The sequence below is a fragment of the Rousettus aegyptiacus genome, unplaced genomic scaffold (assembly GCF_014176215.1).
Source record: "Rousettus aegyptiacus isolate mRouAeg1 unplaced genomic scaffold, mRouAeg1.p scaffold_m13_p_17, whole genome shotgun sequence".
Classification (NCBI taxonomy): domain Eukaryota; kingdom Metazoa; phylum Chordata; class Mammalia; order Chiroptera; family Pteropodidae; genus Rousettus; species Rousettus aegyptiacus.
The window spans coordinates 9,635,920-9,663,129 of record NW_023416292.1 but is presented as its reverse complement, the minus strand read 5'-3'; positions in this window follow the sequence as shown (position 1 = coordinate 9,663,129).

Sequence of the window (27,210 nt, the reverse complement as noted above, 5' to 3'; positions counted from 1 at the left end):
GACTGAAATGATTTTCTCCTGGGCTCACGCCGTGGCTTTGTAGGCCACAACCACTTCCTAGAAGCCAAGTCCTCTGAGCTATAAGGGAGGCCCTGGTGGTTTGTGGTTACAGAAGGCGTTTCCTTTGACATTAAGCCTGGGGAAGGACAAGCAATCCACAGCAGGCCCAAGAGAAAGGGAAGCAAAGCCTGGTCTGGAAGTCTAGAGGGCACTTCCCAGTCCACCCCTTCTAGCAGCCAGGCCCCCATCGGATCAAGTGCTCGTCGGGGGTTCGGGGGGTGAAGGTCCTGAGACATATGAGCGGCCAGCTCCGGGGGTGTCTCTGATTTTCAGAGAGAGAGTCAGTGAAAGAAGGGATGGCTCGGGCCTACTGAGCCGTGAGCTGCGCAGTCTGAAAGGGCTGAGTGGGCCTGGACGGGTCAGGGCAGGGATAAAGTAAGAAACTGAGGCTACAGATGTGCAATCAAAATGCGGTTCAGTCCGTGGACACTTCCTGTGGACAGAGGTTAAGCATGTCCCACCATCCTGCCTATGGATGGGGGATAGGGTTCCATTCAGCTCCGCTGGCAAAAGAAGAGGCTGTGACGCGCACCCTGGGGGACGAACGCCCCCAAGAGAAAAGGGCCACAAGCCTTCAAAACCACCAGAGTAGGCGGGCGTGATCTCGAGGGCTCGGAGCAAACTTCTGCGCTTAAAAAAAAAAAAAAAAAAAAAAATTTTTTCCCATGAACCAGATAACGCTTGAAATTCCAGCATGGCTTTGCCCGAAGCTTAAATGTCTATAAGAATACAAATATGCGGGGGGAGCACTTCAAATGTTACCGGTCGTTGACAGCTTGTCTGGAACCTTCTCGGATCCTTCCCTGCAGGCAGTTTGAAGAACGTGACAGAGCCAGGCAGCTCTGGGTCACTGGGGAAGGGGCGGGCTGGGCGGAGCGGAGAAGGGGCAGCCAGTGGTCACCCAGCTCCTACACCATCTGCGTCTGCGCGGTTTCGCCTGGGGCCAGCCCTGCAGATCGCTGTCAGAGTCGCTTGATTAATCAGGCACCAAGGTGGCTTCGTGGGCACACACCTGCCTCGTCTCACACGCCCCCGCACTCAGGAGGGCCCCGCACTTAGTTTAATGCTCCGCCATCACCATCTTGAAATCCTTAAACATTTTCAAATGAGGGGCCCCGCCTTCGCATTCTGTACCAGCCACACGAACCAGGCAGGTGTCCTGCCCCAAGCGAAGCCCAGCAAACCGCAGAGCCCCGCGAAGGGAGGTCGGGCCAGTCTGGCGATTCCGTCTTCATCACATGCGCATTTCCTTCAGTCTATTTTTACACATCAGGGGATATTTGAAGAAATGTCCTTAATTCCAGGCACTTTAATTCACCTCCACCAACTAAGCCTCTTTCGAGGTGACTTAGGCGTCATGTGATCCATCCTATTATTAGCACATGCCCAGCCATTCCCAACCCTCAAACTCCTGCTTCCCTTGCCCTTATATATATATATCTCTCTCTCTCTCAGCAGAAAAGTCGCGCATGACCTCCTGGCCTCAAGAATACTTGGCACAAGTCCCTGTTTCTCAGCCATATCTATTGTTCTCGTCCAGGGTGACACTGGCTTCTAAGAGTCCTGCTGACATTTCTGACTTCTAGAGGGGAATGCCATTAGTCAATTGGCTGCATCTGTTTTGGAAAAATGAAATAGCTCAAGTCAAGGCGAACACAGTAAATAATCCTTCAACAATCCAGGAGCGTTGTGGGGGCAGCGAAGGCAGGGTTTTGTCTTCTCATTATTTGAAATGCATTTAATCTGCTGCTGGATCCTCCACACCCAGGCTAGGGTTACCGGACACAGAAAGAAGAGATCAAAAGCTCTTTAAAAATGTGGGGCCCAAACCAGGGTATTAAGAGTATAAGTGGGCTCTTCACACATGTGTCGTGGAGAACGAGTTAGCCAACGGGAGGCCCGTGAAATGGTTCTTCAAAGGAGAGGAGCTGTAACCTGCCTTGTGGCTTAAAACTACAGAAACATACTCGCTCTGATTCCTCAGGGGAGCGGTAGTGTCACAGTGGGTAAGTATAGTTTCTAGGGCCAGGTTGACTGGGTTCCGATTTTTTTTTTTAATTTATTTTTCAATGATAGTTGGCATATGTTAGTTTTAGGTGTACAACATAGTGATTGGATGTTTACGTAACTTGTAAAGTGATCACCCTGATAAGTCTAGTAGACTGGGTTCCAATCTTGACACTTTTCCTCACTAGGCATTGACCTTGGACAAGTTACTCAACCACATCGTGCCTCCATTTCAGTATCTGCAAACTAGTGACTTGTAACAACTTCGGGATAGTTGGGGGGAATAAATGGACTCGTGTCTGGTGGATTGAAGATTGCTGCGCATTCTTTGACATTCTTCCCACTGAAAGAGGAGGACTTCTTCCCCCTCCTCTTGATTCTGGGCTGGTCTGTTATGGCTCTGGCTAACAAAGCAGCGAAGGAGTAAAATTTGCCAGCTCTGGACCTGACCTTTAAGAGAACTGGTAGTAACCACCTTCCTCTCTGGCTGATTACCTCACTGAAGAAGCCGCACGGAAAGGGGCTAAGAGCGTCTCACCGTGGATTCCCATGCCCGTAAGCCATGTGTATTTCATTATCACTGCCCTCCTCACACTATTCTGTGATTACACACCTGCCTCTTCTGCTCAGGTACCTCTTCAGGTTTGTTCTTTGCATTCCTAGCAACTGGTATGGAGTAAATGAAATGAACTTTTATCAACTAAAGTGAACTCATCCAAGGGTTTTCAATTAGAGAAAAATTAAGTTTTAGCCACTTCCGGTATCCTCCCCTGCCAAGGTTTGACCTTGAGGAACTGCCTCTTGATGCTTTGCACTCCTTGGCCTCACCTCCCACTCACATCAGTAGCCCTGGAACACAATCTCATTCTGATATTAACCTGAATGAAATATCATTAAGGAGGTTGTGGAAAGGCCACATGACTCATTCTAAGACTGAAAATAATAATAAAAAAAAAATCATTACAATAATTATAGTAATGCCTTGCCTTTGCATAATAATGGCTACTATTAGCTGAGTCCACCATATCCCAAACATGCCTCTATATACATAATCTCCAACTAACAAGGATAAATAACTTCCTAAAGGTCACAGGACCAGTAAATAATGAAGTCCAGATTTGAACCCAGGTGTCTGACCTCTAAGCCTGAGTTCTTCCCATTTTGCTTCCCCAAAATCCCTTTCTGAGCACTGCATACTTATCAAAGTGTTTTTATGCACATGGTCTCATTCGGCGTTCTCAGCGGAGCCGAGGGTATGATCAGCCACATCGTTTTGATATAATTCATGCCGCTAACTAAACCTAAGCTACACTGGAGTCATTACAGGGCTTTTTCTCCCCACCTATCCTTCAATTTATTGTTTTTAAAATCCATTTCGAATAAGGAACCACTTTTTGGAAGGGAAAACAACCTTTTCCTTCCTAGCGCTAAGGAAAAAAAAAAAATTAAGTTGGCCCAGTTTTTCATAGTGGCATGTTGATGAGATGCCATGAATGAATTGTGGGATGAATGAATGAAATATTTCAAAGTGGAAAAATAAATCATGAGGAAGAACCAATTCCCCAAAGAAACAGGGCTGCAGATAGCAATTCCCTAATTTCCAGCCCCTCTCTCATTTGTCATTCTGAGAAGACCCCTCTGTCAAAACCTCTTTGATGGAGACATGGAGTCAGAGCAACAAGAGGAATCTCATTCTTTAGGGCATCTCTGCCTCCATTCCAGGCTTTAGGGCGGTGGAATGTCTTTGTTCCCGTGAACCAAGCGGTCAGCGTTCATCATCGGCCACTCAACGGGTCCCTTAGAAGTGAAGACAGAGCAGGTACCGCCCGATGCCTGCGAGTGAGGGAGTCAGTAGGCATACGCTTTCATCTCTCATAAGAGCATGCAAGGTTTCCTACTCAACTCTCCCCTTAACAACAAAACCCTCCTTTGTGGATTATCCGAAGCATAATATCTATGGTTTCGTCACTCACTCATAATAAGTTCCCAATAATTAACTACTCAATCAATTGCTAAATGGCTGTGCTCCCAAAACGATAACAAATCGTGGTAGCACAATTCTAAGCACAGAGAAAGCACTTGATACATTTTTTTTTTAACTAAACAGAGGAGGCCAGGTTGACATTTCTCCTTCCATCTCCACATCCAGGTCACATCTTCCCTTTCCCCCTCCTATTCTCTTGTGTCAGGTGCATACATTTGATTGACATAGACTCAGTTTACTTTAGTGGGGCCCAGGGGTGGCGCCTGGCAGTGGGACCCAGCAGAATACGGCTGTTGTTCCCATGAGATGTGGGGACGCACGGCCCTGCCATAGAAAGGAAATGGTGCCAGGCAGCCACCATGTGGTGATCTCACGTGACACACCCCTGGCTGATCCCCAGAAACAGGATGAACTTTGCAGCAGCCTGTCATTTTGCATTAGGAAGTAGGAGCCAAACTAGAGAAACAAAAATGGAGTAGTAGTAGTAGTAGTAGTAGTAGTAATGATAACAATAACTACCTTTCCTGAGGGTTTAGTCCATTGGGCTACTAAAACAAAAACAAAACACCATAAACAATGGCTTATAAACAACAGAAGTTTATTTCTCACAGTTCTGGAGACTGAAAGTCCAAGATCGGGGTGCTGCATGGTCAGGTTCCGGTGAGAGCCCGCTCTGGATCGCGGACGGCCTGACTTCTCATTGCGTTCTCACATCGCGGAAGGAGCATCAGGGCTCTGCGCAGTCTCTTATAAGGACACTAATCCCATTCACAACGGTGCCACCCTCAGGACCTAATCATCTCCCAAGACCCCACCTCCTGATACCATCACATTAAGATTTCAGCATATGAATTTAAGGGACTCACAAACATTTCGACCACTGACGGGCCCAGGCATGTGCCACACCCATCACGCTGACATTTGACGAGTGGCCTCCACGGATGACCGTGCTGCCTTCCTTCTTACCAATGAGGACGCCGAGGCCCACAGAGGTTCCCAACATCTCATGGCTCGAAGCTGGCAGAGCGAGAGTATGAGCACAGTCCTGTCTGCTCCCAGACCCGTGCCTGCTCATGACGCCCTGCCGCCACGCACGGCTCTGTCCCCCTGGGGCCAGGCACTCTCAACGGCCCCAGACTCTGGAAGCTCAGTGTGGTCCCCTCAGCTGTCCCGCAGTGGCTGCCCTGCTACAAGCGTCCACTTCGCGCCCTGAGGTCTCCCACCTCATAGTATGTGTAACTGCTGCATACGCCATACACGTTTCCAAAAGATTAAGGCTCTGGATTTTAAATTCCCTCGGGACGTTCTTCAGCCAGGCGTCGAGGGTCTCCAACGGCTTCACTCTCCAACTTGGCTGCCCATTCGTCCTTCCCACGCACCCACAGTGCTCATCACCCTGGTCTTCTCACTTGTCCTCCCCTCCAGGCCTTTCCCCCGCGGCCCCACCCCTTGGACGGCCCCCCTCCCTCCTCCTTTCCTCCAAGGCCGCTGTGACAGGTGTGACAGGCACCCGGCTGGCTCAGCCCCACACCCACAGACTCCCCTTTCCTGCGCGTTAACATCCCGCCCCACTTAGCATGCACTCACATTCCCTCATGCCGTGTGCATTAATAGCTTTCTGTTTTTAATATCCTTTTTCTGATTGGATTGTAAGCTCCTTAGGAGCTGGGACCAGGCATTGTTCTTACCAAACTCCAGCCTATTGCACTGGGGGATGAAGATGATGCATACTATAAAATGATTCTTTTAGGCACACGACCCACAAGTCACTTTGCTCCCTTCGGGTGCAGAACTAGAGTCGGCTAACTAACCAGCTAACCTTTCTTAATCATTTGACTTCCCCTTACCCCAGAAGAGTCACGGAGGCGGCATTCGACCCCCACCCCAACAGTCTCCCCTAGCACAGAATCGATCTCTCTCTCTCTTCCAAGTCCCCATGGAGACTGGCAGAGCCATGCTCAAAGGGAAGCAGGCTGGATGCCACCCCCTGGACTCAGTGTACATTCTCATAGGGACACATTCTGTCTTAGCAGCAGCTCAGTCGGCTCCCAAAGTCCCAGCAATCTCCCGCATCAAGGCCCCCAGATGGCACATTCTGTGGAGCATGTGGTGATGAAGGGAGGCACCAGCTAGGGAGTGCCACTAAATCATTTGTCCCTCCATCCTGGCCCTTCTGCACGATTTCTTGCTCTTAACAGGCATCCCGATGGTGAGAGAAGCCTTGGCCACATCCAGCCTGCGAGTGCTGGAGGCGTTTTGGGCAGAGGAGGTTGCTTTCTTCTTTCTAATCAGCCTTCCTTCCTTCTTCTCTCAAGCTGAGTTGGAAAGCTCTTGAAAGGTAGCAGATTGCAGGCACCGAAGGCTGGTGTCTTCTGTTTATCCACAGAACGAGGACATTCGCCAATGCAAGAGCCCCTGTACTGTTCCTTCCATGTGCTTCTGGCTCCAGAGCCCCCGAAGCAGCCCGCCTGGCTTGTCCAAATCTCCAGCTCCCCCACCCCCAGCCTCCCACTCCTCCATGCTGTTTCAGAGGGAGCTGAAGGGGTGTTCTCTATAGCAGTGGGTCTCATATTTTGGGGTCACGATCCATCAGTGGAACATCAAATCAACCCACCAGGTGACAACTAACAACTGTTTTAATGAAATAGAATATAACATATATTAATGGCTCACATATAGCGATGGTATTGTTTCATTAGATGTTTGTTACACACACACACCATGATGTAAAACATCCTTTTGCCACAGGGACAAGGGAGGATGAGGAGACCAAGAAATGCCTAAGAAGAGAGTCCTGCCCTCCAAGAATATAATTGGAAATAGTGCCAAAACGAGGCCAGCAGACTGGAAGACAGACAAACCATCTCATTAAATGGTGGAGGGAGATGTTAATCCCCACTGCCGAAGAGACCCTCGGGGTTCTGGTTTTGCCAAATGCATTTGGGAAGCTTTGGGGTAGAGGGGCTTTGTCTCTGAGGCATGGCTCTCAGAACTGGGGGTGTGCTGTTAACTTGCCTCTGAAGCGCCTGAACTGCCTTAGCTGGGTTATCAGCCCTTGGCTCGCCCTCTGTACAAGCCACACTGGTGCAGGGCCCTCAGAGGATGCCCCTTCTGGTCTGAGGGAGTCTTTCCATGTAATTCCTAGGAAAACTAGAACGGGATCAGGAGACTGGACTTCGTCCCTGGGACTGGCATGTTTGGCTCTGTGACTTTAGGTGAGCTGTTCCACGTTTCTGGGAGATAGATCTTCAGCTACTATAGTGGAAGGTGAACAAAAGTGGCCATCCCCAGTCTCACTGACTTGGTAACCAGTCCACACACATGCCCAGAGAGGATGAGGAACAGACAGACCCTCGCCCGTCTTTCCTATTACGTGGAAAGATCTTCCCTCTGCCCAGGCCAGTAAAAGCCAGTTCCCTGCCATCTTTGACATTTATTTTCCACAGCTGTGAAAAATGTCTGTTATCTGATAAAACACAAAGAATTATGGAGCACGGCTGGCTTGAATATGAACCAACATTCATGGGTAGACCAACCACACAGGCCTTAGCGATGGCTTTGCTTGAGGAGAGTGATCCCACCTGGGCCAGTGGGGTGGGCGTCTCCCATCTCGGCACCCAGCCTGCTCGCCCTGGGCCCAGAGACAGGATTCTGACCCCGAGACACTGAGGCTTCACATGCACAAGCTTACGGTTACTCCTAAAGCCTTCACTTGCAAGCAGAGGTCGCCTGACTCTCAGGTCACCATTAAGGGATCTTTATATTAAGCAAGGGAGGCCGGTTGATACGTTTTTACTGCAACACCGGCCACTGCCAATTAAACGGTCTTCCGTGAAGTTGACAAGAGGCTGGAGTCTAAAGCTCACCATTTTCCTTTTCTTGACCTTTCCCTCCATGTTTTGGTCCTAATTCATCTGAACTGCAGCCTGCGCCCTGGCCCAGGACCCTTCCTCTCTCTCTAACCCCCTTGGTTAGATGGGTAGTGACTCTGCTACTTTCCATAGTGGACAGTAAAGAACAGCAGATAAAACTATTGCAGTGAGCCAGTGGTGAAGGGTCCAGCCCAGTGATGCCGGGTGGTGCCATTTGGGAACGAGAGAATTATCTCGAAAGTGATTCCATCCAGGGGCCAGCGATTCTCCTTACTCGTAAAGGCAACTTGGCTCATTTCCGCCATCCATTATAACGAATGGCTGAGTGAAAATGTGCTGACATCTTAATAAATTCTACCCAACAAATGGGTTCTGGGATGGTTGGGGAGCGTGGGTTGGGAGAGAGTCAGTTGTAACTGCTGATGACAAGCTCTGTCGAGGCGACGGCAGGAGATAGAGAGGTGGTGAGGGCTCACCGTCCCAGGGGACAGGTGCATCGATTTCCTCAATGCCCATCACAGAGGGTTCCGTTTGGAAAACGGCATCAAAAGAGAGAAACTATATTTTCTTTTTATTCTCTAGAGGAGAAGCTAAAGGTTACGTCAAGAATAATTTGACAAAGATATCATACACCTTCGCCTGCCAAAGAAAATATACATCGTGACGTGTGCTGGATGAAAAGATCTCCCAGCACCCTCATTAAAACCCAAGTGGTTATTTTAAGGTGAAGTCTCGGGCTAAAAGCAACGCCTGAATCTAAAAGAACTTTAGATGTGTACTGAGACTATAATTATTAACTGGAAAGTGAGACTGTATTTTGCCAAAATCAGATTCAAAAAGTATTGACCCAATGTCAGTTTCTACACAGGTCAAACACTTTACAGTTTGTTCAGCAACTTTACCTACATTTTTCAGTTACCTATTATATGACCCCATGAGCCACTTAGGGCAGCTCCTAATCCCTCTACTTTATCGATGAGGAAAACGAAATGAATTGTCGAAGGATGCTCAGCCACTGAGGCTTCAACTCGCATCTGCTATCTCTGGTCCTCGGTTCTTCCCCCGGTGCCACGTGATCTCTCAAATTCCTGAGGTCCTTTCATTCACGCAGCTCATCTGGAAATTGGGTGTGAACCAGAGTAACTGATTATAGAGATGTGGGAGGCAGAGGTTCTTGCTGAACCAGGATGCAGACCCGGGTAGTATGCCAAGTGGTGCTCAGACGAAAGCGAGTGTTAAACCACATTGCTGGGCCCCAGCCCCAGAGAGTCTGACTCGGGAAGTCTGGGGTTAGGCCCAAGAATCTGCATCTCCAGAAAGCTCCTAGGTGATGCTAATGCTTCCGGCCCAGGCCCACACCTGCAGAGCCACTGACCTAGGGATTTTCACTCAGCAGAAAGCACCTAAAAGACAGAGGCGGTTCTTCTCTCCACCTTCCCTCCTCTCCCAACCCCTCTCCTGCTGAGGTCTCCCCAGCAAGGAGCCTCTACTGTGAAGGCCTTAGGCCTCCCTCCCTCCCACGTTCTCTACTGAGTGACGACACTTCCCCAGGGCGGTCATATACCCACTCGATGGCTAAGATTATAAATCCTTGCCTTTCACTGTGGGTTCTGGGAAACATCAGGACTTTACGACAAAAATAAGGAACTTGGCCATGGGAACAACTTTGGTAAGTAGTCCCAGGGGCTCACTCCTACCCCACTCCACAGTCCCCAACCTCCCTGCCTGATCTCAAATGCACGCGAGTACGTGCTAGGCTCTGATAAGTCCTACAGGATACAAACCAGTTGAATTTGGTTTAATATACAGTTCTTCCCAATTTTCCATGACTACAGACTCTTTCTCTTTCCTTGATAACACCTCCTACCGTTTCGTGGAGTAAAAGCATTCTGATAAACACGCATTTGGAAACACCCCATTAAGGGACAAGTTGTGACTCCTTTGGACATGGCTGGCTAATTCCTCAGTTCCAAGTTTACGCCTCAGCGACAGGAGGCCTGTCTTGTAAAACTCACAGCATGAGGGGCAGAGCTGAGCATGTGCTTATGTGGGCAGCAGATTCTAAGAAAGAGAAGAGAATTTCTCTCCCATTGACCAAGCAGATAGATCATTCTTCCTCTCCAGGATGAGAGTGAGTGAGGTGGCCAGGCTGTCATCTGAATGGAGCTCCCTGGCATGGAGAAGAAAGGCGGGGCGGAAGCATTCCCGCCGGCCCCACCACCAACAGGGCTGAGCAAGAATCAGACACAGAGACCTGGCCCCGGCAAGCCTTTACTAGTGTCAGGGAAGATTCATGCACGAAGCAGTACAAGACATTATAAGAATTTATGGTGTCAAGCCCGAGAGTCATCACACGTAGGAAATGCTTCGCACATTTGGAAGTGGCTGTGTCGATGAACCCCAACAGATGGGCCCCAGAACAGGAAAGGGTCTACATCGCTCCTGCTGGAAAAGGCAGGTGACTTCAGCTGACTCGATCTGTCCAGTCCTTGCACAAACAAATATGCCCCACCGAAGCAAATTAACCCTCAGAGAATGACGTTTTCCTACCCGAATTGCTTGCACGTGTTAGTCAGCCGACATATGTCCCGTACTGTTTTCCTGCAATCCAGGATGAGGAAACCACTTAAACAATTCCTGCCCTGGGGAGCGTGTTCCAGACCATAATCACCTTCCATGAACCCAATAAACTTCGAGGTCACGAGCCAAATTCTATTTTCCTGAGGGAGAAGGACTGAATGATTATGGAGGAAGCCCCAAGATGGCCGGGGGTCAGGAACCAGGTCGACAGTGCTTCCTCTGTGGAGGCAGCTCCTTATCCCCAAAGGTAGACACTTCCGCCCTGTACCGCGCCCCCCCCCCCCCGCCACCGGCTCCTGCACATAGTCACCTCGCCCCTCTGGCATCCCTCTGGGGGCACCTCCATGTCTCAATGCTCTCCAGCAAAGCAACAGTTCTTGACCAGCAGTAGGTGGGATGGGGAACTCTCAGCTTTTCACCCAGCATGACCAAGATGCTGCTGATGAGAACGGAAAACTTTACTAGAAGATACTTTATAAAATCTTAATCGAAGTGTTCATGCATGTGTATTTATTAACCAGAAAATTGTTCATAGCATCTCCGCTTTTTAAAGATTATAAAATAGCACATACAGAATAGAATAATCTTACATGTGTGTGCGCAAAAGCGCACGTAGTAAAGCATTTGAAATAATATAATTCCGATTTTTATTTCTGAGATTCTTTGGCTTTATACCATCTTTAGGTCTGGGTCCTTCCCAGGGCCCCATAATTCAGAGCGCCTCACTCTGGTCTTCCTCCAACCTGCCCTTCTCCATGGGGCAAGGACTATGCAAGGCCAGAGGGATGAACCTGCGTGCAGCCCAAGCCCACCCTCCTTCTCACACACACTCCAGGACCCAGGTCCCTGAAACGCCCATCTCCAGGACCACACAAGCTTCTTCCCGGCCCTTTTCCCTGAAGGTGGGTTGTGTTGCTGGTGTGCATGCCGCAGACCCACGGGGTCGACAGGAGAAAGTTGTTTGCACGGGCGTGGATGGCACTTGCACATGGGACTGGAGAGTCCATATGTGCACACAAGGGCCCTCAAGGTGAGGTTTCAAGTCACAGCTGGGACAAGCAGGACCTTGAGGTCTGCTCTACCCAGCCTACCACCTTCTGGCTCAAAACTTCAAGGAGTCCCAGGATTCTAAATTTGAATGTAGACTTCGGGATTGTTACAAAGGTAAAGATAGAACATATTTCATTAAATAGTTTGTCAGTGGGATAAGAACTTAGACGCATGGTACATGGGCCTTCGCTTGTATTCATCTCAGACCACAGAAATGTTAGGGGTAGACCTGCTTGGACTAGCAGAATGAAGAATAATTTTAATTCTCTCTCTTTCTCTCGCTCCTCCCTTCAGCCTCCCTTCCCCTCCCTCTTCCTCTCTTGCTTCTTTGTCTCCCCATCTCTCCATCATCCTTAATCTTTCCCTATATTCCTATGTTTTTTTTTTTTAGCATATACTAACAAATCAATGTTCTTTGTCTTAGTAATTTCACATCTATGAATCTAATCTTAAAAGGACTAGAAATATTGACAAATATTTGTGCACCAGGAAATGAAAATGACCTAAATGCTGAACAATGGAGAAACAGTCAAATGAATGCATTACAGTATATCCATGCCATAGGGATCTTTTTCATTATATTACTGAAATCATTGTATATTACGGTCGAATTTTAGTGAAAAATGTTCAATACAATATTAGTTGGAAATCAAGGTTAAAAATTATATAATGTAGTATAAATATAAATTTAAAAGTGTAAATATATGATATATATGGTGTATGCATATGACAGAAAAACACCAAGATATTAACATATTAACTGTGCTTATGTTTGGTGAGATTCTGAATGAGAATTTATATGTGTGTGTGTGTGTGTGTGTGTGTGTGTGTGTGTGTATTTTTTCCTACGAGGATTGGGCTTACTTTCATAAGCAGGAAAGGCTTGTTTAAAATTCTAAACATGTCTGTCCATTTGACCAGGTTTGTGTTTCCATGAGGAAGCCATACCCTGGTGGCCTTTGACGTCACCCACGAATGGACCCTCCGTCCTGTCACACCCGGGGGACGCTGCTTCCCGAGCGCGATTTCCTTTCAGGACTTTATGATGTTTGAGTTTCTAGAGCAGCTCTGAGGCCTCATTCTAACCTCAAAACCGACCCTTTACTGAGCCGCTGGAGATGGCTTCCACGGGGAGCAACCCGGGTGCTCTCACAAAAACCAAGGAGACGCAGAGACTCAGCCACCTTGAGCTGCGGAGACTTGTCTCCTTCATCCCGGGTCCCCACACCACTGTCATCACCTCCTTCCCCATTCTCCGCAATGCGGTTACTTCTAAAAGTCTTCATTTTTAACAGGGTGATGGCCAACTTAGCCCAGGAAAGGAGTCCTCAAAGGCAGCATGTCGGCACATGACTTCTGAACATAGAAGACATTTGGGGTTAGCAGCAGGAAGCAAGCTTTCTGGTGCCCTAGAAAGCAAACATGTCAACTATTTCCTTTCGACAAAGCCCAGTAAGACCTGGAGGATGGAAGGATTGAGAAGACCTCCCCTAACTTTCAGGAAACTAAAATGAAAGGGAAGACAGGTGAGCCCAGGCACCTCTTAGTCAAACTAGCAATCAAGCACGCGGGTTCACACAGAAACTGCTGTGAGCTCCCGGCCCCCGACTTGTACCAACGCTTCCAAAGGTGGAGAGAAGAAAGCTAGCTGTATTGTTGTTATTGCTATTATCGTTGCTCTAGAATCTCTTCCGAGTAACAGACTAGCGCCCTAATGTGGCTTCCTCCTTCTTGTCCCCCATGTCACACACAGAGCCTGGTGGGATGGTACTTCCTTGGTCCTGTGTATTGCAGCTCTAGGCAAGGCAGGCAGGAGTCATGTGTTGTTTTGAAGTTAGATGTAAATGTTAGAATAGAGACCATTAGAGACAGGTCTCTACCAGTAAAACTGTGTGACAACCATTCTGGCCCTTACTTTCCTCCTCTATTAACTAAAAAAAAGATTATACTAAATTTTCAAATCCTCTATTCTTTTAGAACTACATAGTTCTAATAGCTTATCTCCTATTTTCTTTTTTTCCCCCTAAAATCTGAGAACAATTTTTTTCCAATTTATAATAATATTGTCACACTCTAAACTTTTACCAAAATTATACTTATTTCCAGTTTGGCCAGGTTAGCCCCTAATTTGATACTTAGTTCTTCTGAGTTACCTCTGTCTTCCCAATTTGTTCACGGGTGGGGGGTGGGGGCACAGAGGAGGGCATGTTAGTCTTCTTTTGTGGCCTCTTCGATGCTGAAAACATTGCTCAGCACATAATACGTGCTCAGGACACAGGAAGACTAACTGGGCCGGCTGGATGGTCTTAGCATCACCTCCCAGAGAAACCCTAAGCTTCGCAAACAAGCTGGCTGGGACGGATCCCACTCTCAGTTTCCTCATCTGTAAATGGAGATAATCATTTCATGAGTTTCACACGAGATTATACACAAAGCGTTCATTACAATGCCTCGCAAGGAAGCAGCACACAGTAACCTCAACTCTTACGTTTTCTCTTCGTTGTGAGAATTTTTCTCTCAGGGTTTAAAACCATGAGAAACACAGTTGGTGTCAAATGCGCCTCTGACGGATGGGGCATCTCTGGGAGGCTTCTTGCGCAAACTCCCTTCTCGGTACGGCTTTCGACCCCAGAGCTGGTGCCTGGGCGCCATCGGCGTAGGAACACCTTGGCTTGCTGCCTTGAAACTTATTGGCACAATAAGAGATAATGATTTCCCTGTACGCACTCCCTCAGAGCCGTTATTGTTTAAGTATTTCCCTTATTTCTCCTTTACCGGAAAACAATACCTTACAGAAACCAGCTAAGGACGACACTAAGAGCAACTTCAAAAATGCAGCTTTCTCACTGCCCTGACTTGGCAAGGAAGCCTGTTTGGAGCCTTTCGTCTCAGACCCAGGAACAGAATGTGACAAAATGAGTCCCTGTGGACTGATGTGGGCACCAAACACTTGGCAGCTTTGGGGCCAGCAGGGCCAGCGATAAGAGATTGGTTTCCGCAACTGATGCCCCATTTGGACCGTTTGCCGGCCCCGGGAGGTCAGGGCCAGGCTACGAAAATCAGGATTTTTTTCTCTTTCCCACTCACCCTCCATGCCTTCCATGATAGGTCTCCTCCGTCCCTTGGGAAATCTGTGTCTTTGCGGGATCTGTCCTCTGCCCTTCTTTTGTGAGCATACCAAGGCAAAGATCCATTCAATTTTCAGAAACTGTGTCTGTCAATAAATTGCTTTGGCTCTGTCTTGGGGCGGGCGCTGCCGCCGCCCTCCCGGAGCAGGCATTCCTTATGTACAGGAAGCATTTCTCATTATCTGTCTTGACCTCTTGTGCAATCTTCCTTTCATTCTCTCCTTGGGCTTTTCTTATCATGGTCTGCACTCCCTCGACCTCATTCTGTAATCGGCGGCAACCTTCTCAGCACCTGGCGTTGCATTCCTTGCCTACATCCTCTCTTATAACCTTGATTATTTCCCCTCGTCATCCGCCAGAGAGCCTCTTAAATCGAGAGTGTCGTCCTTGCTCTCACCAAACCCAGCCCCGCAGCTAGTTTGCTTCCAGTCCTCCAAGCTTGCCTTACGAGGGAGACCAGGCATGAAAATGGATGGAAACGGATGGGCGTCGTCCTCCACTCCACCGGCGTTTGCTCCTGGAGCAGCTCCTCTGCACCAAGCAACGCTCTAAATGAACAAGACAGGCGTGTTCCCTGTCCTCGTGGGTTTTACGATTAAGCGAACAGGAAAGAGATAAGTAAACAGACAATTCCAGAGGCGAGGGGAGCCCAGACCATCACCACGAGTTCACAGGGACTCCGGAGGGTATTTGAAGTCTCTGAGGGTCACGCGGCGATACTGCACGTCTGTCAGATACAACACGAACTACTGACCGACGAGGTGTCTCTGTCACTGTGCCTTTCTTTCGGTGATATAGTCATAAAGCTGGACTTGCAGCAGTTGCTGCGTAAAAATCGATGCAGTGTCTAATCTGATTCTAAAGTCGAAGAAGGTGGCATGTCCACTATCTTTCTGAACATCGCCCCATGAGTAAGTGATTGTGACTATTTGAGAAGGAATTTTAAATACTATATTTCTTTTGATTCGTGAGAGTTAACTTTTCAAATAGTTATTAGGGCATAAATGCTTACTACGCTGTTCACTGACCTAACTACCTAACCAGAGTAACTGTTAGGGATTTCTCTTGACCTTGAAGCTCCATGAAAAAAATTACCAAAGGGGCGTTGGGGAATGGGTGAAAAAGGGGAGGAGATTAAGATGTAGACATGGCCAGATATGAAAGCAATCACAGGGATGTAAAGTACGGCACAGGGAATATAGTCAATAATACTGTAATAGCTATGTGTGGTATCAGATGGGTGGTCACTTCATAAGTACTGCTGTACACCTGAAACTAATATATTGTATGTCAACTGTAATCGAAAAAGAGAATTTTTAATTTAAAAAAAAAATGACTGAGATAGAGTGCCGAGACAAAGAAAGTTTGAGTACTTTGGATCTAAGCTGGGACCTGAAGGATGAGGATTTGTGAGGTGGGCTAAGAGCAAGGGAGAGGTTCCAGGCCAAGTAACATGAAATCCAAGGCCCAGATATGAGAAAGTATAGGGGGAGCAGGGGAAATGTAAATTGCCTGGTACGTGCCGTCTTCCCGCTCCTGGTGAACACCCCCTTTTGCACTGCTGCACCCATACCCACTCGCCCCCACTCTCACCCACCCCTCCACTTTCCCGGGTGTCTGACCCGCCATCTTCCTTCCTATTCTCCCGCCGCCAAGGCCCGGGATCGCTCCTAAGCAGGAAAAATCAAGACCTAAGATGTGACAAGCCTCCTGGGGTGGGGTGAGGCAGATGGTTGCCCCAGGAGTGTCGGTAGCAGGCAGGCGTTGGAGGCGGGGGGTGGGGTCGGCAGCCCGCACGGCAGGTCTGGCAGCAGGTGACAGAGAGCCAGCCAGGGAGATACTGGATTTCAGAGACAGCACTCCAGTCCCTGGAAGGAACTGAGGCCCTGAGCAGGAAACCAAGCAGGACACAGTTCCAAGAAATGGGGCACAGGGCCGAGGTTCAATGACAAAGAACAAAGTAGGAGCCCAGTTACAAGAACAGGCCCCAGAGTTGATTTCGGCTGCTTCCTAGCCAGCCTCCCACCCAACCTCCTTGCATTCCCATTTACGCTGCATAGCAGGTTCCTGCCTGACCCAGGGCGCCCAGTGCTGCCAGCCCAGAGCCCAGTCCTGACGCCCCCTCCGCAGGCCCGGTGTGGGAGCCGCATGAGCTCAGGAGCTCCTGCCCCTGGAAGGAGGGGGCCTTCCTTCTCGATCCTGACTCCTAGGTTTCAAGGCATCAGGACCCTGGGACCTGTAACTACCTCCTTAGTCCTTGACTATCCGAGCCTTTTGCATGTGCCTTAAGCACTTTTATTTTTATAAACCTATTCAGGTCACATAAAGATAAATATGAACCACCGCCTCGAATTCCATTTATTTGGACTGAATCATACTTTTCTTTTGGAAATAGAAAATCAACTCATTTTGTGGAATTTTTCACCTGTTTCTGAACACCCCGAATCTGGCCCCGTGCCAGAAGGCGGGGGCTCGGGATGTTTCGGTCCCTCTCGCCGCTTCTTTGTTCTTGCCTCGTAATTTCCTTCCATCCCGTAAAGCGCGGCTTCACCCAGAGTGCTTTGCAGGCATGGCTTGCTGTCCCATGCTCCCGCCCAGCTGGAGAGGCCACGGATTTTTTTCCCAGGCTCCCTACAGAATCAGCCAATATTTGGGGCCACATAATGTCCTACAACTTATTCATTCATTCATTCGTTCATTCATTCAACGAGTATTACTAACTACCACATACCAGCTATCATATTTGAGACTCTATCATCAAGTCATTTTATCAAAAAGGCACACACTAGGATTGTTTATTTTAAAAGTATAAAAAGTTCTAGTCCAAATTCTGCTGAATATTATGTTAATCGGGAGGAGTGGGGGCCATGGGGGTTAAGGGATGGTCCCCAGTGGTCTTAAGAAGCGGAGGGATAGGGAAAGCTCTGGCTTTGCCACCTCCCAAAACGGACACCTCACTCATCACTGTGGGCTGTGCAGGGAAGAAAGGAGAGGAAAAGAGGAGACTAAGGGGTCAAGGAACTGGGTTAGGAGAAGGAATTCAAGGGCGCCCTGTCTCTGGCCCCCGCTACCAAAGGCCTGAGGAGACAGACAAGTTGTTTTCCGGGAAGAGAACCACCAAAATGGTGATGATACCTCGCGCATCTAAAAAGTGCTTTTCACGAGGGCTAAAGAAGTGGAGAGGGGCCCGCGAGATGCTTCTGTGCGGTGTGGACTGTCCCGCGCTTTCTGCCCCAAACGAAAAGAAGCTTCTGAGACATGGCCGAGCCTTCTCTTCACCCCACAGCTGTAACCCCGAGTGCCCGCGCCAGTTCTGGGCTTCCCCAGACCTCGCTGCAAAGAGGAGGCGATGGGGAAAGAAGAGGCGGAAAAATTCTGATTCGTTCAGGAGTCACAGTCAGATTCTTTATCATGCCCTTCGAATCCACGTGTGACTCAAGAAACTCCACAATTGGTACAAACGGCAGATTTGAGGGGGAAAGTAATAATGCAAAACCGCCAGCTAGAACAGATTTTCCTGTGATTGAAGATGGCAACAATAAGACAAAAGACAGATTTTTGCCTTCAAGAAACTATCTCTTCATTGCAGCCAAAGCGACACGAAATTCAAGGCAAACATTCCATTATTTTCCCCCCACTGTTTGGAAATATGGAGAAAGAAAATCTTGCCATGATTTTTTTTTTTTCTCTCTCTCTCTCTAGTTCTACCAGAAGCGACACTTTTTTCCCCCAGTGTTAACAAATGACTGGGTATGATTCTTCTGGTGCTTGGAACGAAGGACAGACTCAGCAAAGAAAAGAGCCGGGATGGGAGACGGTCTGCAGGAAATTGTGAAGCTGCTAAGAAAACAGAGGCCCCCTCAACAGGCTGTCTTCACAACATTAGTCTTTTTGAATATGATGAAAATATTATCTGCCTTATTGATCACCAGCTCCTTAAATAGAACAGAGTTGTTTATAACAAATGCAGCCAGCGATCATAAATATACAAAACAAAAACATGCGCCTCTCATATCCTGGCTTTGCACCCACTGCCAAACACCAAGCAGTGCGAATGAAACACCATGCATTTTTATGTGAAATTTCGGGGATCATAAGAATCTAAAAATATCACGAGATTCTAAATGTAAGAAGCAGTCTGCTTGGAGGGATTGAAGTATGGAGTCTCAAAATCGGCTTTTTTTTCCAGGAGAGTCCTAATTTCCCCCCATCTTTCCATTTCCCTAACTGTAGATTGCTAAAAGTTGATTGGGGACATCGGAGATCATTTAGTCCAACCTACCCATTTTATAGCTAGGAAAACCAAAGACCCAAAGAAAGGAAGTGACTTTCCCGAGGTCACATAAATAAGTCAGTAACAGAGCTGGGATTAAAATTTAGATTTAAGTCCAGGTAGCTCAATGCTCTATTTAAGTGAGTTAAAAGCTGGTTCCATTTTGGGGTGGGCTGAGTGGCTTTGCGCAGAGAGCATCCTATTTGTTAGCATGAGATTGTGTACCCTTTAAGCTAGCTAGCAACTTCCCATACACACACTATTGGATTGTGTGACTTTTCTCAGTTTCCATTCCATATCTAGGGGATACAGAAGATGAATATCTGACGCTCTGAAGAACAAAGATACACTTACTCTGATGAATATTCTCCAGGCACAGGTGAGATTGTGTTTCTTAAAAAAAAAAAAAAAAAAAAAGTTTTGTTTATTTGCTTCTTGTGTCTTGGGACAAGCTATCATCCTGTGCTTTTTTTTTTTTTTTTTAACAACCTTGAGATTGAAAGGCAACTTCTTAAATTCTGCCTTCATTTTAGAATTGGGCTTTTAGCTATCACATACCAGGCCATTGCTCTCCCTTTGCACAGCAGGGCAGGCATTCTCAGGGTCCAGCAAGTGCCTCTTTAAATGTTCCTCGGGTTCACCTGACCCCGATCCTTTAGTTTTACATTGTTTATCTCTTAATGTTGTTCGACTACATTTCCGAGTTAACAACAAAGTAACTGAGTCTTTCACTCAAAGCTGCTTTGGGCTTCTCATTTAGCTGGTCTGGGGGAAACACACCAGTGAGCCCCTGAAGCGGTTAGCTGTCAGAGCTGCTTTGGTCACCTGCTAGTCCCGAACAGCTGCTGGCCTCTGAGCAACTTACTCATGGGGCCTCTCGGCTCATCGTCTGAAGTGGACTGCCTGCTAAACTAGCTGTGGCTCCTTATCCCTCTCTCGTCAAATCCCCTCGTGGTTTCTCCAACACTCTCTCTCTGGGTCCTCCATCTTCTTCTCTGAGTCATTTTCGTCCTGACGCCCTGAAAGATTACGTCTCCCAGCCGTGGCCTTGCCGCTGCTCTCGCTCCTGCACCGGCCCTTGAGGCTCAGCCCTGCGAATCCCTTCTCGCCTCACACCTGAGCACCCACCTCCAGCTCTTATGTCTCTGAAAGGATAGCATTTCAATATTCAAATAGCAAGCTGTGCATTTTCTTAACTAGAAGAAAACATAGGTGAATAATTATCTGTTTTCTAAATACATGAAAAGAACTTTCTAAGCCCAAAAGCAATGGAAGAAACCACAAAGGAAATACAGGTTTAATAATAAAGAAATAATTTAAACGTCTCTGTATTAAAGAAAAAAAAAACGTGCTTCCATTCCCTTGCTCAGACATGCCGTCTGCTTCGGTTCTCAGTCTGTGCAGACTCAAAATCGAGAACTTGCTTTTGAACTGTCCGTCCTGACATTGGTGTTGGCTCTCCTTCTGGAAATGTCTCTGCCCAGCCCCAGCCACTGTGGTCTGTCCAAGTGGCCACCCTAACCAGCGGGCAGGGTGTCCAACCCGAGTGTGCAACACAGAGTCCACCCCCCTCCTCAGTACTTCTCTCATTGTTTTACTCAATATGTTATCTCAAGACTTGACTTCACAGGGGCAAAAAGCACGTCTTCTGCTCTTGGCATAGAGCTGTATTTGATAACACTTGCTAAATGGTTGACAGACAAGATAATGAAAATTATCAGGCCCAAGTAAGGAAAATAAGTTAAAGATTTGAATTCTGCAGAAGCACCATTTTATGATCAGCTGTCAATTTTTCAATGCTAAGGAATGATTAGCCAAAATAATTGAAAAGATCAGCGCGTGAGTGATGGGAACACCAGCTGACCCGGCGGGGTGCTCTCACCCCCAAAAGCCCCCTTCCTGATAAAAGAGACAGAAATGGATACACGTGCGCCGTGAAAAGCCGACCCTTCGTTCCATCAGAGCCAAACCCATGCCAAACAGCTCCTTCAGTGGCTCGTTTTACTCCAGTCTCTTCCTCATTGGGACCTCATTTGCAAGGCTGGTAGAGAAAAAACTTCAAAGAGGGCAAGACAACCACTCTCCCCGGACTCCAGGGGCTCGTGAGGCCATCAAACCACCAGGGAGAAAAGCCACGCTCACGCTAACTCCCATCAGCCGTGGGAGAGCCTCCGGGTGTCACCCAAGAGCATGGCTGAGAGGGACAGAAAATTCTTTATTCCTTTTTGCTAAGTTGCCCTAAGCCTTCCCTCGCCCGCTCACAGCCTGTCTTACCTGGCAAGGCATTTCCGCGTACTCTGTGATAGTCTTCACCCTTCTGATCGAGCCAGCCTTTGCCAATTTCTATCATTTTCATAATTCGGACAAGTCGTAAACGATCATCATTAATTTACCTCCTATAATTAATTATCCATGTCCTTTTCTCTCTACATATCTGCCTTTCTTTCTGGTATTTAAAAACTAAAGAAAAACAAAGAAGGAAAGAAAACCCTTAACATACGAAATTCCTGGGGGACGGGCATTTTGCCACATCATGCACAGATCACTATAAAATGTGGGAGCTTTCACAAGGCTAAGGTACGCGCAGTCTCAGATATTATTAGGTAAAACAAACAAACAAACAAACAAACAAAAAACCTCTATGAAATTACCATTCGGTAGATCAAAAACAGTCGAATATTGCGACTGCCCATGGTTCAACTTTGGCTCCACTATGACTCCCCAGGTAGAGGCTTTGCGCACATTTTGCAAAAAGTCCACAGGATCGTTGCATGGTGTCCTGAGCAAGGCATGATTTGGGGACGGGGGGGGGGGGGCAGGGGGCTAGCAGGACAAAGCCACCGGCTTCTGAAAGCAGCTGAGGACAATGCAGAGGGTCTGACGGGGCTGTGCCCCAGCTGCTCCTGTTCAGGAAGGGGACACCTGGGTGCCCGTCTGCTCCCTTCTCCCGCCTGCCCTTGGAAGAGGAAGCAGAGTTGTCATGTCCTTTCACAACAATGAGGAGAAATGGACAAGAGGCTGTTTCATCACCTTTTCCTCTGCCCCGATGCCCCGCTGGGGACTGGAGAGCAAGCGACAACTGTGTTTTGGAGGCTGTGAGAGGAAGTCGCTGTCATTAGTTAACCCAACGTGGGCCATCATTCCCTCTGGGGTACAATGGTTGGAGGTGGAAATTTCAGCAGGAGAGGAAAAGGAGTTCTTTGCCCCACGTGCTAGCGCCTGGGTCTGTATGTGAGGTCACGCGTATACATCTGTGTCACCGTATTTGATAGACATTGCGGTGAAGCTTTATCTGCAGTGAAGGCGAAAGAGAGGAAGAGCCGCAGAGCCGGTGTGTGCGGTGTCGCCGCAGGCCCGGAATGGAGTCCGGTTTTGTTTTCATAAACAGGAAATTCCTCTTTTCGCAGCTTAAGGTGCGAAATAAAGCAGTATTGTTCTGGAATGTCTCTCTTCCTTTGTCTATTTGATGGTTCTAATACATTACTCCACACCCAGCAGGTCAAGGGGGCCAAGATTTTTTTTTTTTTTCAACAAAATCTAGCCCCAGGCCACTTTTCCAAGCAGAACGGGCTTCACTTGGACTCCTTCCTCACTCCCGCGCCTGCATTTCCTTGCCCTGCAGCGCCTGCCCCTGCCTGGCCCTGCCCAGCCCTTCCCACTAGGAGCACATTTGCTCAGTTATGCCCAACAGTTCTTGCCTCAATATGGGTCTGTATATTACTTGGAGGATTAAATATACATGTATCTGTAGACAGAGCGTACTTAGAACAGCACTGGATAAAGAAACACTATCCGAATGTTAACTGACAGCAGTGTAGGAGGTGATTAGTTGATGGATTTTGTTATTATGAAGAGTGGGGGTGTTATAAGTAATCGCTGCTCGAGGACCTTGGTTAAAAGGCAAAACTAAATTATCACAGGAGAAATCATAGGTGTTCCTTACCTTGGCTCGATAGAGCAGCTCCGTCAAAAACAAAAACAAAAACACACACACAGTGGAAGTCATGTCTGATGTTAAATTTTCTAGTGATCACATTTTAAAAAGATAAACAGTGAAATTAATTTAATAACATTTAATTTTACCTATATATCCAAAACGTTATCAGTTCAACACCGATTCAATATAAAAGTATTAATGACATATTTTACTTTTCTTGTATCCTAGGGCTTTGAAATCTGATGGGTCATTTACATATATAGCACATCTCAGTTTGGGTGCTAATTTTTCAATCGTTAAAGTCAGACGTAATTCTACTGAAACAGTGAAGTTTTGTTTAATGAAAAAAAAAATCCTTGTTGCTTCAATTTTTTTAAATTTAAACAAATTTAAATAAAATTTAAAATTCAGTTACTCAGTTGCACTAGCCACATCTCAAGCACTCACAGGTGGCTATTGGCTACCATATCGGACTGCGTAGGTCTAAGGCGGTGGTCCTCAACCTTTTTGGCACCAGGGACCGGTGCTCCTATGAGAATCTAATGCCTGATGATCTGAGGTGGAGCTGAGGTGGTGATGCTAGCACTGGGGAGCAGCTGCAAATACAGAGGAAGCTTCGCTGCCTCGCCTGTTGCTTACTTCCTGCTGTGAGGCCCGGTTCCCCATAGGCCACTGACCAGTACTGGTCTGAGGCCCGAAGATTGGGGACACCTGGTCTAAGGTGTCCACTGACTTCCTCAGACTTCCTCAACTGCCCTCACGCCTCCCACCAGGCCTACAGCACGCTCCCCTAACTAGTTCCTTCCTACACCAGACCTGTGCTCACACCTTTCCCTTTACCTGGACCACCTTCCCCTCCTCTCCTTCTGGGCCAGGCCACTGCCTTAACTCCAATTCACCTCCTCCGCGAAGCACTTCCAAACGGCTTCCTTCCCTTTAGAACTCATTGGCGTTCCCTCTAACCTGGTGGGCTTGAGGCTCTGTTATATGCAACCTGAGCTCTTTTATATGTATTTGCTGTGTATGTGTTTGTATGTGTTTGTGTATGCACACGCGCATCGCACATGCATACCTGCGTGCACATACACATCCTATTTTCCTGATTCCGTGGTAAACCCTTCCGGGGAACATCCTGACTCTACAAGCCATTTCTCTCTTGCTCGGGCTGGTGTCTTCGCATCCTCCCCTGGCCCCCTTGAAAACCCATCCTCCACACAGCAGCCACTGCTTGGCCGGTGGCTCGTTGTCACATGCGAGGCCTGTCTGACTTCCCCTTGGCCTCCACTCTCACTCCTAACCTCTGGACTCACCCTTTCACAGCTATTTTATATATATATATATATATATATATATATATATATATATATATTCTTCCTCTGTTCTTACAGATTTGTCACTTCGTTCGCCTTTTCTTACGACTATTTGAAATCACCGCCATGAATCGAGGGGCTTGTTTAATGTCCGCCTCCCTACTAGGATGTAAGCAGGGACCTTCCCCCTTTTGTTCACCACTGTATCTCAGGGCCTAGAGGCCTCGACTGGCAAGAGCCCTCTCCCCCAGGGTCATAGTGCCTTCCCACATGGGGACAGCGAGGCTCAGTCCCCTAACCCCAACTCAGGACGTTTCCCAAGGGCCATCCCAGCTTCGGAGCTCCCACAGGTCACCTGAGGCCTCACCTGAGGCCGCATCACAGCTCCACATCTCCCTCTGCCCGATTCCGCTTCCTTCCCTTCCCTCTCAAAAACACTCCCTACAAACCTCTTGGGTGTTAATCTTCTTCTTAGGATCTGCTCCCCAGAAAGTTCAAACTCCATGCTGACATTTGCTTCTTAAAATCCCCCTTAATTCTCAAATGCCACGTTCCCACTACTTCTCAGATGGCTCCCACCTGCGCCTCTGGACACGCTTCTCCTCCCTCTCATTCCTTAATGGTGACATAGCTTACCTTGGTCACCTTTCCTTGGAAGAGAGGATTTTCTGATAACAGGATGCTGCCTACCAGCAGCAAATTTACACCCACGCCTGCACACATGGATCGCTGTGGCATCATTAGCTCCCCTACTTTTCACATTCTCTGGAAGTCCCGTACGGGTTTCTCTCATCCGCCCCCCAGGAAATATAACAGAAGGTAAAAATGGATGGAAAATGGTCTCCTCAAGTCAAAAAGGTACTAGAAGTTTCACGAAAATTCACATTTTATGATGCTATGCCCTCTCCCTCATTGCCGGTGCATGTGTGCACGCGCGCACACACACAAATTCTTATCACAAAGATAAGGCAAAAACATGTACCCATAAAACAGGTGTGACTGCAGTTATGCTGCTCATCTTTTATTCCATTGCCTGAGAAACTCCAGACAACAGGGCCCATTCCCATTCTTGGCTCACAACAATTCTCTGGTCCCCTGTGACCAGCAGAACCTTAGAAGACAAACAAGTGGTAAAGCGTATTGGAAAACAGAGTGATCTGAGAGCAAAAAGTCCCGGGTTGAAGGCATGACAATGCCACTCGTAGTCTCTTAAGTGAGCCGTTTCTCCACTTATAAAAGTAAGAGAATAGCCCTCGGACAAGCAACCCTCTTCCCAGGTCACCAAGAGGCTCAATTAAATTTACATGTGGAAGTTTATAGGAAACAGAGACATATTCATAAAGGCTAAACTTCCTCTGAATTTTCTCATCTGATATACATGCTTCCTAAAAGAAACATGAAATTTAAGCAGGTGCAGGTGAGAATAGTTCAGGGGTCCCAGGCCTCCCGGAAGCTCACGGGCAGCACAGGTCCGAATTCTCGGATCGAAGCTGCTGACCCACTGGGGAAGGAGGTGTCTGGAGGCATTAAACCTCTGATCCCGACGCCATGCTGGGGTGTATGTGTGTCCGGCAGAGGGACTTGCCCTTTACTCAGTTTCCACTGGGGGAAAGAGAAGCACAAAGCTTCAGGGACTTGAGCCCAGGGAGACACCGCTTTGGGGTGCAGGCTGTGGGAGACGCCGCCACCTGCCTGGAGGAGGATATTCTACACAGACCTTGCCAGCGTTTAGGAAGACCAACAGGAGGCAACAGCCAGCTGGAGGCCGCCCTTGATATTCCGAGCAGGAGCCCAGGGCTGCCCCACCTTCCTCCCACCCCCACCCTCTCATGGACCATTATTCCTCTTTGGGTCTCTGGCATCCAGTACAGATCTGGCACTCAGTGAAGCCCTGCGCCTCCTCAGGGCTTTGTCAATCCCTGGGCAGGTCCCCGAAAACATAAAGGCAAAAGGCGATCCTCAACATCAAACACCGCAAACAATGGGAGAAAGGTGTGGGGTAGGTGAGTTACTGCCTAGGGTTTCCAGGGATACCAGAGGCGTGCCCACGAACCTGGGCTTGCAAATGAGTCAGCCCCCAAGGGCCCAGAGAATGAGGGCACAGGTCCAGGCTGATGAGAAGGAGGGAAGCTGGCACACACCTCCCACCCTCCGCAGTCTGACCATGTGGGAATATCGACTGGGTCAACAAGGGCCGTGTGGGAACCCCCGCTGGGAGCCGAGAACAGGGCCACGTGACCACTCAAGGCCATCGCCAGAACACTCTCACTACCTGTCACTTAGTCCCCAAGTCTCTGGGATCCCTATGACCGACTTCCTTGTTCTGAGGGCCAAGGAGGCGGGAGGGGGCGAATGAGCCACGAAGCTGGAGGACGGGGAGCCCAGCTCTTTGGAAGGGTGGCGGCCTTCCTCTCATCCGTCTCACTCTTCTAAGTTGGAGTCTCTTCCTTCACTTCACTAATAATGTAAAGTATCAGCTAAAAATTGCAATGCATGCATTTCATTTGAGTTTTATTGCCCTAACAGACAGCATCAGATTACAAAAGAGGACATTTTTCTTCTTAGTTTTAGCTTATTCTGATGATTTATGATTAGATACAGCAAGAGTTCATAAACTTCCCTGACCTGCTGACAGTTTTTACAGGCTCCCAGATTTATTTCCATCTCAAACTTAACAGCTTTCATGTGACTGATATTCCCAGCCTCGCGGCGTGGCCGAGCCAGGGGCTGAGAGAGGGCGTCTAATCTCCATGTTACTAATTTAAATGAAGTCTTGGTCTGTTGTTTAAAAAAGACATCAGTCATCTCGGGGAGGTTTACAGATCCTCTTGTAATGTAATGTCAGCCCCTTCTGAGATATGAGGTTTATAAAGCCTCACGATGTTGTGTTGGCAGACACGCCAAGGTCACTGTGTATGGCGAAGGGGAGGGGAGGAAAGGGGGACGCACTTCGGAGCAGGAGCAAAGAACTGCAGCGGAAGAATGTTCTGGAGAGCCGAGCGTGACTGT